Source organism: Mizuhopecten yessoensis, unplaced genomic scaffold (genome assembly GCF_002113885.1).
Source record: "Mizuhopecten yessoensis strain PY_sf001 unplaced genomic scaffold, ASM211388v2 scaffold716305, whole genome shotgun sequence".
Classification (NCBI taxonomy): domain Eukaryota; kingdom Metazoa; phylum Mollusca; class Bivalvia; order Pectinida; family Pectinidae; genus Mizuhopecten; species Mizuhopecten yessoensis.
Genome location: NW_018480050.1, coordinates 41,725 through 49,311, shown reverse-complemented (window position 1 = coordinate 49,311; position 7,587 = coordinate 41,725).

The window sequence follows — 7,587 nt, the reverse complement described above, 5'->3', positions numbered from 1 at the left end:
CGATGTTGTGTGTAAGCACGTGATAAGCTGGCCTCTTACACACCGATATTTCTTATCAACTAGATACCACCAATAAAAGATCAATAAACGAATTTGGAAATTCTAAATACAGTCCTTTTATAAAAGTATTGACAGTGCTTATTTCCAGATGGGAGTCTCAAAGGTTAAATTACAGCTATTAAAGGATTGTCTTGATATTGGAAAGGAGAGCGATGATCACATAACTGTGGTTGAGAATATTAGAGACAAAATTTCGTGGTCGAATTCTTGCATTCAATTTCACTAATCACCACAGCGCTTTTCATTGACATTGAGGTATGGCACAAGTGAAACTCTTTCCCTTTTTAGGTTAAATTTCAGCTTAATTGTGCTTTTGAAATGCCCTTTGTAGGCTCAATCATTCTACACCTTAATTGTTATCATTTTACCGTATCTGTTGGGAAGAACTTAACACAAAAATTTAGTTCAAAATATCATTTGCGCTTGTAAACCAGATTACGTTTTTTTAATTCTATTTTGTTTCCCTGAAATTATTATAAAATATCTGTAAATTGTACATTGGTGTTAATAATGTATTGCAAAGCCATGATAACATTGAACTTCATAAACTGGAGGCACATCCAGCGGATCCAACAGAGGCAGAATCTCCTTCACATCACGAGAATCCATGACGATATTTCATGTAAAATTCGGAAAGGTACATATGTTAGTCACCAGCTTTCAAAGGCATAGTGAACATTAATTCCATCCTATAGTGAAGACTTATGTAGAAAACCCGGACTTGGCCTTTTGAAAAGTAGTTCAAAAGAAGCTTCTCTTGTGGAGAACCCTGGATGAGTAGTTTGATAGTCAACCGAATGCCTATATCCAGAAAGTCTTAATACTTAGACCAGCCTCTGGAGTATAACAAATTAGTTAATAAACGGAGAAGGCTTGATATATTATCCTCAAATGAAGCAAACATTCACAAAAATCAATGCCGTAACGTTTGTCGACAAATTCAGAAAATTTAATTTAATTTTGGTTTTACTTTCGAAATTTTTATTAAATATGTAATTTACATATAATCTTCCTTCTTGTGTTGTTATTTATGTTGACAAATATCAGGTTTGTTATGAATCCTTGAGGGTTCCGGGTTAAACTGTAGCCGAGATAGTGTCTGCAAAAATCAACTCGATTAAATTAATTAAGCTTTATTAGTTTTTGGTTTTATTTAATTTGATATGATGTTCATAATTTCTAACAATGAAAACAAAATGTCCATGTCCTGTTTTAAAAGGATCTCTCTCAAGAAGTTTTACAGAAAAAACATATTTCTACAAATATAACAACGTTACTATAAACACTAAGCTAATACAACTTTACACACTGGATCCTTGGAGTTGAATACCAGGATAGTTTAGAGGACTCGCACTACATATAAGATAAACACTGGCGTCGACAAAAAGATAGGTTCAATAGGTTCTATGTACCTGTGCAAGCGTTATCTAAACTGTGACGAAGTCTAGCAATAGAATGAACTGTTCCTAACATAATCAATTACACGTTCAACACTATATCAACCCTGACCACATACCGGGATAGAGTGGCTGTAGAATCGATCTAACAATAAATATTTGTAAAACAAATCCAGCAGCACTGATTTACACATTACAGAGCTGCTCTAACACAATAGAACTGGCCGGTATGTTGACTTTAAATACAACTAAATCTTGTTGAAATTTCTGCAATACAAATAGAGGTTTTATATTTGTGACTGTTATCTTTTGGAGTGTAAAGGAGCTTTTATACTACAGAGAATACCTAAGATAAGTGTTATTATCATCTACAGTGCTCGGTAAACAAGCGGCAGAAATACAATGATCTCATAATGTTCTCTTTGGGGGATGTGTTATTAAGTTGAGCCTCCAAACTCGTGATGGTTGATTAGATAGACATGATAACCCACCAATACTAATTGGAGAACATATATATCTGCTAGTTCTATCTGTATCTCACGATATTTTTTCAGATATGAAACTGAAGTTGGTAAAATTTAACAATTAGCCAAGCAAATTATAACTAAAGGAATAACCCTGAATTTCAATGGAATGACCCCAAAAGGATCAAGGATGCTTTGTAGGTGGTGGTGGTGTGTCGAAGGGGGGCACCTTTCAGTTACACATCATTGAATCCCCTTCGCCTTTAGATGCTTCAAATAATGTGTTTTTATCCATTATTTGGAAACCTATCTGTAACTTAGGGGGTGTGTAGGTTGTAAAAACCTTCATTTATACAATTAATCGTAATATTCAAACAAAATAAGGCTGTTATCACTGAACAGGTAATTAATGAGGGCAGTGTTTTAAGGGTAAGGTGCCATATTTTCTCCTTACAGGCCACGACATATGCTACAGGGAAGAGTGTAACTTTCTATAATAAAACATAAAGTTTCATTTGCTCCTGGATGTCAAAATACTTTCAGCCATTCTGGACTAGTAGTCTTTTTAATGAAGAGTTTGTGATGGACAGACACTGCACCGTGGTATAAGCTTATTGACACTTTTAATTTAAACATTCCCCCGTGATCAACGCCTTACCATATTGTGTGTAAGCACGTGATAAGCTGGCCTCTTACACACCGATATTTCTTATCAACTAGATACCACCAATAAAAGATCAATAAACGAATTTGGAAATTCTAAATACAGTCCTTTTATAAAATTACTTCTAACTACCTTTTATTTCCTAGCGCCTTGTTTGGCAACACCTCACTTTTAGCTTGAATGATGAGTGTTTGCCGAGATGAGGAAGGCAATGGGTTCCGTCTCCAGGCCGTATCAAAGTCCTTAAAAATGATAGTTGCTATTCCATGCTGAACGTTCAGCATTAAGGGGAATGGCAACAACACAGTATAATGTGACTGGGCGGAGTGCTGTGCTTGGTGCCTTCATTATGGCATTTCAGCGAGATAACACTATAAAGTCGGCATCAGATCCGCACTATCACAAGGAGGCAAGCACACCAACATACACTGTCTCCTGCATACACACACACACAAGCACACATACACTACACACATGGAGGCACGTCCTTAAATGGCCTTAGCTCTTAAAAGGATGTTAAACAAAATTGAACCAAAACCAAAGAGTATCAAGTCTGGTTACAAACTTTCGCAAAGGTGGAGTTGTCAATGCATAGGCCACAGTGACCTACTTTTCACACACTGCATATACAAATCTAGTCCTTGGTCCGTTCAGACTAGCATTTTTAAGAAGACAGGTGACGGACAACAGAGGCCACACTACAGCATAGACCAGGCGAGTTGAAAATCCATTTATCTGTTGTGTGTAAGAGTGTTTTAACAGGAAACTTGATAATGGATGGTGACAGACACAACACCTTGGGATGAATCTCACTGACACTGCCAGATGAGGTGAAATCTGATATATGACATTAACATATTAATAACAAGAGGCCCAAGAGGGCCTGTATCACTCACCTGAATATTTAAGCAGTCATAGCAAAATATTTTCATTAAATATTATATTGCACTAAAAATATTTCCCTCGCAAACTTTGTTGGCTCTATCTGTTAAAACTACCAGCAAAATATTTTCATTAGATTCTATGCTTTTTGATTCTTCTTCAGAAGTTGCTTGACATATTTTTCCCTTTGACCTTGTAAGAAGCAGTTTGAACCGTTTGACATATTTGAAAGCTGTGACCTTGAAAGTCAAGGACATTTACATTCGCAAACTTTGTTTGGCTCTTTCCCAGGAAAAAAACAGCCAAATATTAAGGTTCTATACCTTCCAGTTAGTTCTTCAGAAGAAGTTGTTCTAAGCGTTATACATATCTGACTCCTGTGACCTTAAAAGTAGGTCAAGGTCATTTTCATTCTCAAACTTTGTTGGGCTCCTTCCCAGGAAATAACCAGCCAAATATTAAGGTTCTATACCTTCCAGTTCTTCAAAAGAAGTCGTTTGAAGTGTTTGACATATCTGCCTCATATGACCTTAAAAGCAGGTCTAGGTCATTTTCATTTTTAAACTTTGTTGAGCTCTTTCCCAGAAAGTTACAAGCCAACTATTTATGTTCTATAACTCTCAGTTCTTCAGAAGAAGTCGTTTTAAGCATTAGACATATCTGACTCTTGTGACCTTGAAAGTAGGTCAAGGTCATTTTCGTTTTCAAACTTTGTCGGCTGTATCCCAGGAAGGCATCAGCCAAATATAAAGATTCTACACCTTTCAGTTCTTCAGAAGAAGTCGTTTGAAGGTCAAGGTCATTTTCATCCTCAGACTTTGCCGGGCCTCTATCGCAGGAAGCCATCAATCAAATATATTGACATATTTGACTGGTGTGACCTTGAAAGTAGGTCAAACTAATTTTAATTCTCAAACTTTGTTGTTCTCTAGCCCAGGAAGTCACCAGCCAAATATAAAGATTCTATACCTTACAGTTCTTCAGAAGAAGTCGTTTGCAGTGTTTGACACATTTGAACCCTGTGACCTTGAAAGTAGGTCAAGGTCATTTTCATTCTCAAACTTCGTTGAGCTTCATCCCAGGAATCCATCAGCCAAATATGCAAATTATATACCTTTTAGTTATTCAGAAGAAGTCATATGAAGTTTTTGACATATTTGACCCCTGTGACCTTGAAAATAGTTCAAGGTCATTTTCGTTCTCAAACTTTGTCGGGCTCCTACCAACAAAGCTTTCATTCAAATATCATGACTCTAGGCCTCTCCGTTCTTCTGAAGAAGTTGTTTAAAGGAAAAGTTGCAGACCAGGACGGACGCCGGACGCTGCACCATGACATAAGCTCACTTGACCTTCAGGCAGGTGAGCTAAAAACGGTTTGGTGTTACAGAAAATAACAGTAACAGTTGCTTAAAAAACACTTCTGGCATTTAACTACTTCTAAACCAAAGTTTACATTGTAATTCAAGGGAAAATATATCAATTTGATATTACAAAATATTTTAGTCGGTCAATGTCATTCATATGAACAAACTTGGTACCCCTTTATCCCAGCATGCTATTGGCCATATATCATCACCCTGTCTGTTGGTTATTGAGAAAAGGTTGAAGATTTTAACACATTTGACCCCTGTGACCTTAAAAGTCGGTCAACATCATTTTTATTCGCAAACTTTGTTTGACTAATTCCAAGGAGGCCACCAGCCAAATATGATGTCACAAGGCGTTTGGGTATTTCAGAAGTCGTTTGAAAGTTTTGACATATTTGACCCCTGTGACCTTGACAGTAGGTCAAGGCCATTTTTATTCGCAACCCTTGTTTGGCTTTCACCAAGGAAGCTATCAGGTAATTCTCTTATCTCTAGACTTTTCTGTATTTCGGAAGATAAGTTGTTTGAAAATTTTGACATATTTCACCCCTGTGACCTTGAAAGTAGGTCAAGGCCATTTTTATTCGCAAACTTTGTTTGGCTTATTCCATGGAAGCTACCTACTAATTGTCGCGTCTCTAAACCTTTCCGTATTTCAGAAGAAGTTGTTTGAAGGTTTTTACATGTTTGACCCCTGTGACCTTGACAGTAGGTCAAGGCCATTTTTATTCGCAAACTTTGTTTGGCTTTCACCAAGGAAGCTATCAGGTAATTCTCTTATCTCTAGACTTTTCTGTATTTCGGAAGATAAGTTGTTTGAAAATTTTGACATATTTCACCCCTGTGACCTTGAAAGTAGGTCAAGGCCATTTTTATTCGCAAACTTTGTTTGGCTTATTCCATGGAAGCTACCTACCAATTGTCGCGTCTCTAAACCTTTCCGTATTTCAGAAGAAGTTGTTTGAAGGTTTTTACATGTTTGACCCCTGTGACCTTGACAGTATGTCAAATTCTGATTTTTTCACAAACTTTGTCGGGCTCCATATAAGGAAGCTACCAGCCAAATATCATGACTCTATGCCTTCTGGTTCTTCAGAAGAGGTCGTTTAAAGGAAAGTTGACGGACGCCGGATTTTGGGCAGGTGAGCTAATAAATATAAAGGAAACTACTTTAAAATGTTCCATACATTTATTCCATTTAATACTTCGATCACATCTTCATGAATACAATCACACATTACATTTGTGAACTAAACAACAGATATTTGAAAATAGAGCAGTAAATCATTTAAAACAATGATCATTTCTACTGGCTGTTTTCCAGTATGGTACATGTATCCACAATTTCCACCTCATTACAATATGAAAACTCTCAAGATATCACGTTCTTCATAACATACATCCATACACACAAGTCATTAATTCCACATGCAGTAAAATTTGTAAACAATACATGAACAACCATTGATGAGTTTAATAACTGAAAGTTACTACAAACATCTTTCTGGGGATGTTTATTTCCGCTTTATTTGAGATCTAAATACATTTCCAATCGTAAGGTTCTAACTTTTTCACAATCAATTTGAATTATGAGGAAAACAGTGGGAAAATTGCTAGTTGTCTGAGAAAGACACTTCAATTTGAATATCAGTGTTCTGCAACTTACTAGGTACATTTATGTTTTGTACTATTAAGTGACAATGCCCTTTCATTCTCTGTATCATGTGCACGGAAACAGAGACAAAAAATCTTTCAATAAATACTTCTATTGTCAACTTTCTTCCCCAAATAGCGAAGTATCTGAATAGTTTACTAGGCTTTAATGAATATTTCAATGAGTTATGCATACAAATTGAAAATGTTCACACCAACAAGAGCAACTCAACAGCTTGGAGACCTTTGTTTCCAGGGGACAAAATCAGGTGGTACCCTACTTCAGGGTTTGTTAGATAAAACATAGTCATTGTGTCATATTGCTTAATATCATGAAAGTAACTTACAAAAATACAAGAGGCCCAGAGGGCCTGTATCGCTCACCTGAATATTTAAGTAGTCATAGCAAAATATTCTCATTCAAAATTATATTGCACTACAAATATTTCCCTCGCAAACTTTGTCGGCTCCATCTGTTGAAACTACCAGCCAAATATTATTATAAGATTCTATGCTTTTTGGTTCTTCTTCAAAAGTTAATTGTCATATTTTTCCCTGTGACCTTGTAAGTAGGTCAATGTCATTTTCCTTCTCATACTTTGTTAGCTCTATCCCAAACAGCTACCACCCAAATCTTATGAATCCATTCCATTTGATTCTTAAGAACAAATCCTTTAAAATGCTGTTGATCTCTGTCCTTTAAGGTAGGTTGAGGTCATTTTCATTCGCAAACTTTGGTGAGCTCTATCCCAGGAAGCCACCAGCCAAAAATTATGATCTTATGCTTTCCATTATTCAGAAGAAGCTGTTTGATGTTTTTGACATATTTGACACCTGTGACCTTGAAAGAAGGTCAAGGTCATTTTCATTCTCAAACTTTGTTGGGATCTATCTCAGGAAGCCAACAGCAAAATATAAAGATTCTATACCTTTTAGTTCTTCAAAAGAAGTTGTTTGAAGTTTTTGACATATTTGACCCCTGTTACCTTGAAAGTAGGTCAAGGTCATTTTCATTCTCAAACTTTGTCAGGCTCCAACCAACGAAGCTATCACCCAAATATCATGACTCTAGGCCTGTCCATTCTTAAGAAGAAGTCGTT